The sequence below is a fragment of the Monodelphis domestica genome, chromosome 4, assembly GCF_027887165.1.
Source record: "Monodelphis domestica isolate mMonDom1 chromosome 4, mMonDom1.pri, whole genome shotgun sequence".
NCBI classification, from domain to species: Eukaryota; Metazoa; Chordata; class Mammalia; order Didelphimorphia; family Didelphidae; genus Monodelphis; species Monodelphis domestica.
The window spans coordinates 306,514,090-306,527,296 of NC_077230.1; the positions used below are offsets into that span (position 1 = coordinate 306,514,090).

Sequence of the window (13,207 nt, forward strand, 5' to 3'; positions counted from 1 at the left end):
AAATACGTGACATAGTCCCTACCCCCAAGAGGCTTATATTCTTCTAGGAGGATTCATATATCTACTCACATAACTGGCACCTTGGCTCACCTAGATGATTCTAATTGTCTCTTAATTGGTCTCCCTGCCTCAAGTATTTTACCACTACAGTCCATCCTATATATTGCTGCCAAAGTAATTTTCCTTAAATTTAGATCTGACCATTTTACTCCCTTCATTAACTTTAATGGTTCCCTATTTCCTCTTGGATAAAGTATAAATTTCTCTGGTTAGCTTTGAAAAGCCCTTTACAACCTGATTCCAACCTATCTTTCTAGCCTCATTGGACATAGTCATCCATTCACTACAATGGGCTCCTGACAATTTTTTTTTCCTTTCTGTTGCTCACATTATCTTCTGCTTCCTTTCTGTATGCTTTTGTGTTGGCCATACTTTATGCCTGGAATATACTCCTCCCTCCCTTAGCTTATAGAATTCCTCTCCTCTTTCTGTCCTATAAAATCCCTTTCTTCTACATGAAGCCTTTCCTAATTCTTCCTAAATGTGCATACCTTTGCTCCCCAATTACATTGTATTTAGCTACTTGGATTTGTTCTCTTAATATTTATTCTGTATATACCTGTATTTGTACACATTGTCTATTCCATTAGAATGTAAACTCTGCATGTAGTGATTTTTTTCATTCTTTTGACTTGATGACTATAGAAACAAGTAAAAGTCTTCAAAGGGAGTAGTAGATGTGTGAGACTTGAAAGAATGTTCCAAAAGGCAAAGAAGAGAAGAGAAGGGAGAACACTTTAGGGAAGGGTGATAGTCTGTACAATGACAGAAATGAGAGAAAAAATTTCATGTACAGGGAAGAGCAAATATGCTGATTTAACAGTAGAGGGTTATTTATAAAGCTCAACAAATTAATAGCAACACTCACCTGGAATAATAATAGGTCATGAATATCAAGAAAAATAATGAAAAATAATAAGAATGAAAGGGGTCTAGAAGTACCAGGGCTCAAATTATTTTACAAAACAACAATTGTCACTACTGTTGATTAGTCAAAAAATATAAGTTATACATTAAAACAGATTAAATAGAAACTATTGAACATAGTATCATAATATTTGATAAACCTAAGTACATCAACTAGTGGTTTAATTGCAGACTAGAATAAATTAGGTTTAGTATACTTCTTCACACCATATATCACAATGAGGCCAAAATAGATACATGATTTACTGTAAATATAAGAGGTAGGATCAGTGAATTAGAGTAGAAGGGAAGCAGATAGCTTTCAAAGCAATGGATAGTGAAGGTATTAATGATCAAACAAGAGATAAAAAGAATCATAAATAGTAAAATGTACATTTTTGATTATATGAAATTGAAAAGCTTTTGCATAAAAAATTAAAACAGTTTAAGTTAGAATGAAGTTAACTAAGAAAAATATTTATAACATATTTATTTGATAAAGAACTGATTTCTAAGCTATCACGGAAATTGATCTTGGAACTTATAGAGAGCCATTGGGAACTTTAAGATTAGTTTGACAGCTTAGTGGAAGATAGACAGGAATGAAGAGAGGTTTGGGCAGATCAACTAGCTGTCTAGTTCAATAATCTAGGCATGAGATAATAATGTCTTGGAGCAGGATAGTGACAGTATCAGAGAAGAGAAACCTCGATGGGAAATTTAAGGTGGAAATAAAAGATTTGGAAGGGTTGCTATAGGGAGTAGAATATTGAGTTAGGGTTGACAAAGGATTGCCTTGTATCAGTGAGGGCCCAGTTTAGATTATGCAATATAATATTAGAGTAGACTCTCTCAACATGGTTTCAGGATTTTCTCTTGATTTTTTTTTGGCAGTGTGTGGTAGGAGCAAAGTTAATAGATGAAAGGAGTAATCCAAGGCTGAGATTTGGCAAGAAAGAAAGGGGCAAGGACTGGAGAGAAGAAGACTGCATATAGATTTATTCATTCTCCAAAGGGTCAGGATAGGGATGAAAAAATAGCCAGTGCATCAAGGATGGTCTGGAAAGGAATTTAAGGGCACATTGGGGATGGAGAACAATGTTTGGAATCACAAGGCAAAGGGAGAGGTGGAATGACAATGAGTTTTGAATAGATATTAGACCTAGAATGTTTCTAAATATGGAAATGAAGAATTTATCATTATTAGCAAGATCAAGAACATAATCTTATTGATGGATAGCTGAGATGAATGAGGTCATAGGAAATGAGTAAGTTGAGGAACTAGATAAACAGGATGTTTCATGAAGTATCAATAGGCATCATGATACCCCTCAGTATGTAGGCAGGATTTGGGGAGGAGAGAAAAATTGTGAGCTAGACTTTAACTTCAAGAGGAAAGAAAGGGAGTATTTTGAAGATTAGGACATAACAGCTATCAGAATTTTGATTAGGTTGTAAATATATACTGAGTGAACATCAGAGGAAGTGAGGGTTACTAAGAGAAGGTAAAAAAGACACTGTCATGCCAAGGAGATCCTGGCAGAGACAATGGAGCTCAAGGAATAGTCTAACTTTCATCTCCCTTGACCAGTGAGTTAGGGGGTAGGAGTTAAAATGCAAGGAGTGTTGGAAAAGGTGGTCAGGAAAGTTGTGTGTTAAGGAGGGATCCAGGACTTAATAAGAGTCAGGAGACATATAAAGTGAAAAGTAAAAGATTTAAGATGAAAGCAAATTTATTACCCACAAAAGAAGCTTTAGAGTGGGACTATGAAGCTTATATATATATATATATGGGAGAGGTTTGTTTTGTTTTAAGAGGGATGGAAAATAAGAGAATGGACAATGAAGGAATAAAATGGTTTGAATGACAGTAGGGTGTTCAGAATTATTGGAATGGTGAAAGTATTACTGGGTATATTGTTCATCATTAAGGAATGAATTCAAGTAGATTATCAACATCCCTAAGAATTTACCTTTAAGGTAGAGTTCTCTCTGGGTAGGAAACCAGGTAGGGGACAAGTAGGAGAATGGAATGGTGTTTTTCTTCCCCTGAAGGTAGGAAGAGGCTAGACCAGGAGAGCAGTGTAGTGTGAGTCTCTTATCTTCCATCTTGGAATTAATAGTGTGTATTGGTTCTAAGGTAGAAGAATGGTAAGAAGTAGGGAATGGAGGTTAAATGACTTGCCCAGAGTCACACAGCTACAAAGGCCAGATTTTAACCCAGTGGCTTAGCTTTCAATTCACTCAGTCACCTGGCTGTCTCCTTGACTAAGGTTATTTGTTAAAAAACAGGGCTTCTTTTTGTGAAGGGAGGTGGAAGGGAGTTGTGAGGTGCAGTTTGTGGACAAAGATAGTGACGCAAAAAACAAAACAAAACAAGAAGAGAATCGATGAAACATTAAAAAATATACCACAGGAAGTTCAGAAGGGGCCCCAGAGAATCAGGGCAATTTTGTTACTATTGTTTAAATATAATATATACACAACAAATTATACACAATAAAAGTTCACATATCCATATATAATCCTTTACTATTCTTTGTATATTGAAATGTTCATGTTTATTTATATTTGATGAGTTTATGATAAAAAATTTAGGAGAGAAGAAGCCAGATTATTATGGACTTTAAAAAATGTCAAACATAAGAGCATCTATTTTATATTGAAGGCATTTAGGAGTCACTGAAACTTAAGGGATTTTTGTAATATTTTTTAAAATGATCATTTCAATAGAGAAGAGGTGTGAGGTTAAGAATTCAGTTTAAGAAGAGTTTTGAAAGAATCAATATAAGAGGTAGTGAGGGTCTGAACAAAGATAAGAATAGAGAAAGGGGGATAGACTGAAGTGGGATTAAGGAAGTAGGATCAACTAAAATAGAATCAAACTATTTGAAGTTTGATACTAGAGCTTGGCAATATTGAAATTGTATAGGTTTGTCATGATATAGTATACACAAAATAATGACCAGAGAGTCAAAACTATAATGTTGGGAAATAAATGAGGAGACTGGGAAGAAGAAACAATGAAAGAAGGAAAGAGAAAAGGTTAATCAGAAGGAGAGGAAAGACTAGGGTTTATGGACATCGAGAAAAGAAAGCTATTTTTTTTAAGAATGGGTTGTTTCAAATTTGACCTCAGATGCTTTCTAGCTGAGGGACTCTAGGTGAATCACTTAACCCTGATTTCTTAGCTCTTGCTTTTCCTGTCTTAGAATTGATATGAAAACAGAAGGCAGGGTTTAAAAAAAAAGAATGAGTTGTTCTCTTACAAATGGGAGAAAGGATAAAGATTAAAATGAATAACTGTTAGTAATTAGAAGGTTACTGCTTTCCTGTAATCAGAATGTTTAAAAACACTGGAGATTCTATTAGGAAAGTAAGAAATAAACAGAAATAAAGTCAATTGTAAGAGAACAGAATTTTACTATTCAAAGACCTTATACATCTATGTTCAATTCCGAATCCTTAGTGAAAAAACAAGACATTTGAAAAAGATTCAGAGGAAAGTCACAAAGATGTTTATGTCAATACATCAGATACTTGTGATTTCTTAGGTAAAATATTGACCCAGATCATAACTTAGTAGATAAATATTGGATAGTTGCCTGGGGAATCAGAGTGGTTAAATGACTTACTGATTGTTAGATAGTGTATAAGTTTCCAACACAGAACTTAATAGCTAATCTAACATTTATATAGTGCCTTAAAAGTTTGAAAAGTGCTTTGCATATATAGCCCTATAGCAATCCTGCATGGTAAGTGCTATTATTATTCCCAAAATGAAGTAGAGAGAAGTTAAGTGATTCATCAGAGTCATATAGTTAATGTCTGAGACTGGATTTGGTCTCAGATTTTCTGACTCCATGAAAAGCTTCCAACTACTACACCTACTAGCTGTCATATTTAAATGTAGGTCTTCCAGATTTCAAGTCTACCAAGTCAAGCCAGTATATCATGTATGATTAAGGGTTAAATAAGAGTGTCTATAAGGAAATGTTTAAAACTGACTCCAGTGTGGGGTGAAAATATGTTTATATTTAAACACAGCCACCAATTTAAAGTTTAATCTATTATTTTTGGTGATGATTTTGTGATAAATGTTTTATCATCCAACTCTGCTATTGTTATTCTGTTGATATGATTAGTCATATCTGGAGCTGATCATTTTCACCAGGTAAACAAAGTTTTTGAGGAAATGTCACACATAGTATAGTTATTGGATAGATCCTAACGGCCAAATGAGCTTCAGCTCCTCCAAAGATAGGGCAAAGCAATGTAGCATGAGCAGTTCCATTTAGATATAAGGCAATAAAAATGTCCTGAGAGCCAATATTACCAAATACTAGAATTGCTCACTAATGGATATTGTGGCTATGAAATTACTCCATGTAGGTCCTTTAACCCAGAATAGAGGGTCATTTGACTTAATGATTTAAGGAAATCAATTGCATGGAAGCACTTGAACGAGATGACCTTTATAAAGTTCTTTCTCATATTAGATTTGGATGATTATGATGATGATGATGATGACGATGACGATGATATTACACAACTAACCCATCATAGTAGAATACAAATAGAAAAGAATCAGGTCTTTTAAAAACATTTTCTATTTAGTTATACATTTTTTAATAAAAATGTCAATTGTTATAGTTTTGTAATCCAATAAAATAAGACATATCAGGTTTTAGAGAGGAAAGAAGAAAATAAAATACCAACACTACTAAGAAGCTAAACACCAGAAAGAAGTAAAGTGCTATTGATGATTAAATGGGCCCAGCTGTAGCATTCAGTATAAGTGAGAAGAGAAAAGAAGAGGGTGAATTGTGAAGAACTAAGAATGGCTTAACTTGGTTCAGGGCCAAGCTGACCCAGATGAATTTGCAAGAGGGAAAGGAATTTACATTTATACAGTGTGCCTACTATGTGCCAGGAACTGTTAGGTGCTTTAAAAAAAAGAGTATCTTATTTAATCCTCACAACATGAAAGTCTATATCAGTATTCCAGCTTAATAGGAATGGAAAATACAAACACATCCATATTATATACTTCTTCCTGATCTTCCAGAAGGAGTGAAAGGGGCTGGTTTCATGTAGTGAATCAATATTCTTAGAAATCCATTCATTATAGTTTAACTACCATACAGATTTATGATACTCTTGCCAATAACAACAAAAAATTGTCAGTTGTGAGGGCCTCAAATGCATCACATTAACAGCCTAATGTTTAATTCAGAACATGCTAACAGAGCTTGAATAAGTAGAATTTGATTTATTAAATACATCAAAAACACAATGAGACATTTTCCTGGACAATTAGGTTTAAAATTAGCCTTTCCCTCATGTCCCCTCTTGCCATAATTTAGCTATTGTGAACAGAAGGTTGGTTGTCAGGATACTTTGGTGTTCCATATTTATTAATCCTTCATTAGAATCGGTGGGCCTTTAATGAGGATGGTTGCAAATTACTTGCCCTGCAGCCAGCCATCTCAAACCTGGCCTTCAAGAATGTTGAAACACAGCCTTCTAAATTCCTAACACAAAAATCATATGAAGGATTTCCAAAAGACTGATAAATTCAATGTCATTTCAAATCAATGTATTTTCCAATAGGCCGAATATCTAGGAGCTTATGATCACAGTCTATCTGATCAATTGCAGTTGTTATTTTCTGCACACAGTGACAAATCTAAACACCTTTTGTCATTAGAATACATCTGGGATAGTAAAATCTTTTTGAGTCTGCTCAGCAGAAAAATCTGAGAGATGCTATGCCATGGGCATCTTTTGGTACTGCGGTATAAAAATGTTACTTCAGCCTGTGTAATCCTTAGCCTAAGTACATCTGATACATAGACACTCAGGTTTAGAGATGTGATCAGTTAGAGAGCTCATTCCATTTCATAAATCTGTTGGATGACAGCTTTCTTCAATTTTTAAAGCTCCTGAGGGCCACCCTGGAGAGTTTCTAGGGGGAATCATGCTTTATTATAAATATCTAAAATAAACTAGTTTTGTTCTGATTTACCCACCCAACATCCTTTCTTTCTTGCTTTTAAACATTTTTAAAAGATTTACCATTTTTATGGATGTCTTATTATTATACCACATTAATTTCCTAATATATGCCTTTCTTCTAGCCTATCCATACAGCAACACTGTAACAAAATATTATGAAAAGAAAGCAGGTATACAAAAGCAACTGACAAGTTCACGGTGTACCTACCACTCTTTAAGAGTTAGGTAGAGCTAGATTAGTTTGCTTTTGACAACTTTTAAAGGATTCAATTATTATTAATTAAACACCAACTGTATGCATGGTGCTATGTTAAGTTTTGAGGTTACAAAGACAAAAATGTTTCTTTCCACAAAGAGCCAAAATCCTTTTTTAAAAAAGTTTATTTCCTTAAAAAGTTAGATTTTATTGTTTTTAATGAAGATTAAGGCACAGCAAGATTCCTAGCTATCACAATGTAGTAAACTTAACAAAGGGTAGTAAAATTAAGACAGAAAAATGGATTAGTATATTTTTTACCTAGAAGAATTAAACCAAGAAAGGTTAGCTAATAGTTTCACAGTTTACCCTAAGCATTCCAATTAATCAAGGTTATACTTTAATATTGTTTATAGGCCAAAATATGATTGTATTTATGTGCTACAGAAAAATTAAATGGTGCAATGAAATGATTGACATTATTAAGTTTTAATTTGTTAATATTTTTGAATTAAATTCTCATTAAAGGTAAATTACATAAAAATAAAAAAAGTTAATTCCCAATTTCACAGTAAAAAAGGAAGGAAAGAAAGACAAGAAGAAAAAAGTCTATTCCATTCCATTGAATCACCAAATGCTTATCAAATATATTATGAGCAAGGCATCATATCACATGCTAAGAATCAGGCTCTTATAGACTCCTGGAAGAATGGAGAATACAAATATGTATACAGACAACTAAAATATATAAAAAGTTAATTTAAAAAAGAAATGAGTGTTAACAAGGCTTATGAAAGGAATCCCAATGGAGATATCTGGTACCTTGAAGAAAGCTAGGATTCCTATAAAGCAGAAGTGAGTAGAGAGTATGTTTTAAAAATGGAGGTATTGACTGTACCAATGCATTAAAGAAGGATATATATTATTATTCTATCTTATTGATAGGGAAGAGTTAGTAGTCCAGTTTGACTGAATGGATGGAGTAGTAATCTTGAAATAAATCTTAAAACATAGGTAAGAACCAAATTGTGGCAAGCTAAAATGCTAGTCCCAAGATTTTTCCTTTTAATCTAAAGGCAATAGGGAATCACTGAGGATTTTCATTAAGGATTGGGGTAAATAGATCCATATTTTAGGATGGTCAGTTTGCATATTTACATCTGTGTATAGGATTCATTAGAAAGGAGAACCTGGAAGCAAGGAGAACAATTAGGATTTTATAAGAATAATCCAGAGGAGAGGTAGCAAGGGCCTTAACTTAAGGCAGAGGCTAGTGAAAAGAATTACAACTTAGCTTCTTTTAGATTAGTTATTTGAAAAACAGTTCTTTTACACAGAGACTGATACACTGTGGTGCAATAGAATGTAATGGACTTCTCTACTAGCAGCAATGCGATGACCCAGCGCAATTCTGAGGGACTTATGAGAAAGAACGCTATCCACATCCAGAGAAAGAACTGTGGGAATGGAAACACAGAAGAAAAGCAACTTCTTGATCACATGGGTCGATGGGGATTTGATTGGGGATGTAGACTCTAAATGATCACCCTAGTGCAATTATCAATAATAGGGAAATATGCCTTGATCAATGACACATGTAAAACGTAGTGGAATTATGCATCGGCTACAGGAGGTGGGGATGGGTGTGAGGGAAAGGAGGGCAGGGAAAGAACATGAATCATGTAACCATGGAAAAATATTCTAAATTAAGTAATTAAATACAATTTTTCAATCTAAAAATAAATAAATAGCAAAACCTAGATTTAAACCTAAAAAAAAAACCCAGAAAAACAGTTCTTATAAGAAAATTTCATCCTAAACTTTTCAAATATTCGGAAGTAATTTTTCAGATGAACTATATATTTTGTAAAATTTCATCTTCTGCAAGAGTCCTGGATTCAGTCTTCTCTCTCCTCTCTGGAGCTATACAAAATAAACCATTCTAATTTTACTTAATGGCCCTGCAGATACTTAAACAGTCAATAATTCTGTTAGCTTTAAGTCTTCTCTTCTCCAGGCTAAGTCATCTGAGGTTTGCATGTAGATGAATTTGAACCAGACCAGAAAGTAAGCTGAGTTGTTTGTTGTTCTCCACTCACATAACTGTCATTCCTTCCTCATTTTTATGCATCTGTCATAAGCAAAACTCTATTTTGCCAGCAAAAAGCTTCACTGCATCCCTAGACACGATTCTCTTTTGTAACTTCTTATTTTTCCTGTCAACATCCCAGCCTGGTTCCTTGTGTTGACAGACTGTTTAGTATACAGGGTGTGTTTGGTGTTTAGGCATTTCAGTCATGTCTGACTCTCTGTGACCTCATTTGGGGTTTTCTTGCCGGAGATATTGAAGCCGTTTGTCATTTCCTTCTCTAGCTCCTTTTACAGATGAGGAAACTGAGATAAATAATGTTATTGAGTGACTTACCTAGGATCATGCAGCTAATAAGTGTCTGAGGCCAGATTTTAACTGAGAAAGAGGAGTCTCCCTGACTCCAGGGCTGCTTCTTTCTCCACTGTGTCACTTAGGTGCCCATGCAGAGCATATTACTAGTTTTATTGTCATTTTAAGCTACTTGTGATAGATCCTTGTGTGCAGTGGCCATGAGTAGGACTATTTGATGGCTTCATGCTTTATAGCTGAAGACTGGAATGCCAATCAGAGAGGCTGATGGAAGCCAGAATAAAATTCCCCTCCTCTTCTGGGACAGAGAAAGGGATTGAAGAAGAGACTTAATGAAGTCAGAACAGGCCTCCAATGATCTATCCTCCAATGATCTATTACTCCAATGATCTATAAATCCAAAAGGATTTATTGCCACTTAAAATTATTAAGATTAATAATAAGATTTATTAATCTTACAGGATTATCTGTGTAGAAAAGTATCATAAATATAGAGCTAAAAGGGTTCTCAGAGGACATTTAACTCAGTCTTCTCAGTTTACAGATGAGAAAACTGAGGATTGTGAGAGTAAATGACTGGTCCAAGTTCTCACATGTACTAAACATCAGAGACAAGATTTAAATTCATTCCATCTGACTTGATCTTTCATCTATACTATGCTGCCATTCTGTTAAATGCAGATTAACTCAAAGGATAAAATGTAGAAGAATAAAAGTCATAAACCTTCGATTTGACCTTAGTTTCTCAAAGAATTACAAACAGACCAGAATATAGAAAAACCATGGAACCTGAAGGATAAGAGCAATTTTAACTTGGAACACATCAAGTTAACAATAAAGGAGAAGTAAATAGATCATCTACAATAGAAATGCAGTGGTGGCTAGGATTGTTGAAAAGGTGATGGTTAAAAATATTCTCATTGTCCATCTGTTGGGGAATGTCTGGACTAATTGTGGTACATGTTGTTGATGGAATACTATTGTACTATAAGAAATGAGAAGCAAGATAATTTCAGAAAAAGCTGGAAAGACCTACAGGTGTAATAAACACAACTGGAAGAACATTGTACATACTAAGAGCAATATCATGCAATGATTATCTGTGAAAAATTGGTTACTTTGAGTAATTCAATGATCTGGGACAATTCTAAAAGACTTATGATGGGGAAGGCTATCTGCCTTCTGAGAAAGAACTTTTGGAATCATCTTTCACATCAGCATATTTTTGGTTTTATTTTGGGGTTTGGGTTATAGATGAGTGTGCTCTTACAACAATGAACAATAGAGAAGTTGTTTTGCATAACAAAAATAAAATAAAAAAGACATCAGGAATAAATATCCCAAAGATTCTTTTTTTTAAAAAGTCCCCTTCTCATGATAATCTCCCTTTCCTTCTATTCTTTAAAAAGGTTTGAAATCAATATCACAACACAGATACTATGTATTAAATATTCCAGAAGTGATTAATTTTTTTAAATTTTTATTTAGTCAATTTAGAACATTGTTCCTTGGTTACAAGAATCATATTCTTTCTCTCCCTCCCCTCCCCCAACCCTTCCTATAGCCGACACGCAATTCCACTGGGTATTACATGTGTCCTTGATCAGAGCCTATTTTCATGATGTTGATGTTTGCACTTAGAGTGATCATTTAGAGTCTATATCCCCAGCCATATCCCCTCTACCCAAGTAATCAAGCAGTTGTTTTTCTTCAGTGTTTCTACTCCCACAGTTCTTCCTCTGGATGTGGATAGTTTTCTTTCTCTTAGATCCCTCTGAGTTGTTCAGGATCACTGCATTTCCACTAATGGAAAAGTCCATTACATTCAATTGTACCACAGTGTACGAGTCTCTATGTACAATGTTCTCCTGGTTCTGCTCCTCTCACTCTGCATCAATTCCTGGAAGTCATTGCAGTTCACATGGAATTTCCAGAAATGATTTAATAGAAAACTTGGAATGGGATTTGTCAATCAATCAACTAGCATTTTAAAAACATATATATGTACATATATGTACACACACACACACACACACACACACACATATATAGGCAAAGACATTGAAGTGGTATGCCATTTTTTTTTCTCCAGCTCATTTTACAGATGAGGAACTAAAGAAAACAGGTTAAGTGACTGGTCTATTGTTGCACAGCTAGTAAGTGTCTGAGGTCAGATTTGAACTCAGGAAAACTCATCTTCCTGACTCCAAGTCTAGTGCTCTACTTTTCCACCTAACTGCCCATATGTATACAAAGAGGGTTTGTATATATATGTATAAATATGTGCATGCACATATGTATTCATATGTGCATACATAGGATAAACATAAAGTGATTAAATACAAATAAATGCAAAGTAGTTAAATACAAATTACTATAAATTTTGCAAAATAGGATCCTCATAGTTTTGAAGATCAAGAAAAACTTTATCTAGGAAATCATTCCTTAACTGGATCCTTAAAGAGGAAGTGGATTTTTTAATTCATTGCTGGTGGAGTTGTGAACTGATCCAACCATTCTGGAGGGCAATTTGGAACTATGCCCAAAGGGCGACAAAAGAATATCTACCCTTTGACCCAGCCATAGCACTGCTGGGTCTGTACCCCAAAGAGATAATGGACACAAAGACTTGTACAAAAATATTCATAGCTGCGCTCTTTGTGGTGGCCCAAAACTGGAAAACGAGGGGATGCCCATCAATTGGGGAATGGCTGAACAAACTGTGGTATATGTTGGTGATGGAATACTATTGTGCTCAAAGGAATAATAAAGTGGAGAAGTTCCATGGAGACTGGAACAACCTCCAGGAAGTGATGCAGAGCGAGAGGAGCAGAACCAGGAGAACATTGTACACAGAGACTAATACACTGTGGTATAATCGAACATAATGGACTCCTCCATTAGGGGCGGTGTAATGTCCCTGAACAACTTTCAGGGATCCAGGAGAAAAAAAACACCATTCATAAGCAAAGGATAAACTATGGGAGTGGAAACACCGAGAAAAAGCAACTGCCTGAATACAGAGGTTGAGGGGACATGACAGAGGATAGACTTTAAATGAACACTCTAATGCAAATACTATCAACAAAGCAATGGGTTCAAATCAAGAAAACATCTAATGCCCAGTGGACTTACGCGTCGGCTATGGGGGGTGGGGGGGAGGAAAAGAAAATGATCTATGTCTTTAACGAATAATGCTTGGAAATGATCAAATAAAATATATTTAAAAAAAAAAAGAAAAAAAAAAGAGGAAGTGGATTTTATGGGACAGACATAGGACAGTTGTCAATCCCAAAGTAATCAATATGTATTTTAATCTTTGATATTTGAGGAATACATCCCTGTTTTTACATGAGAAACATATGTAAGGGTGTTACTGAATATAATGTGACAATACATGCTTTCTTCAAAGTAAAGAGGTTTGAATTCACAAAGCAAGAATTCATAGAGGGGCAGGATTGCTTTCCCATTCAAGGAGAAAATTTAGGTCATCTAGTTCACTCTTGCTTTCTTGCCTAGTTGCTCTGATTTCTCCTGAAACTGTGGATTGGATGCCATGGAATTTGACTCATTAATCAAGCCATTCCCCTTATGAAAGCTTTGGAATGGGGTTGCCCAATATCAGG

General features: G+C 34.8%; 1 protein-coding gene across 5 annotated transcripts in view; it reads right to left on the minus strand.

Annotated features, from left to right (window-relative positions):
* The window catches only part of STARD13 (StAR related lipid transfer domain containing 13), a 799,642-nt gene that overhangs the window by 646,612 nt on the left and 139,823 nt on the right, over nt 1-13,207 (minus strand). The window lies entirely within an intron of this gene.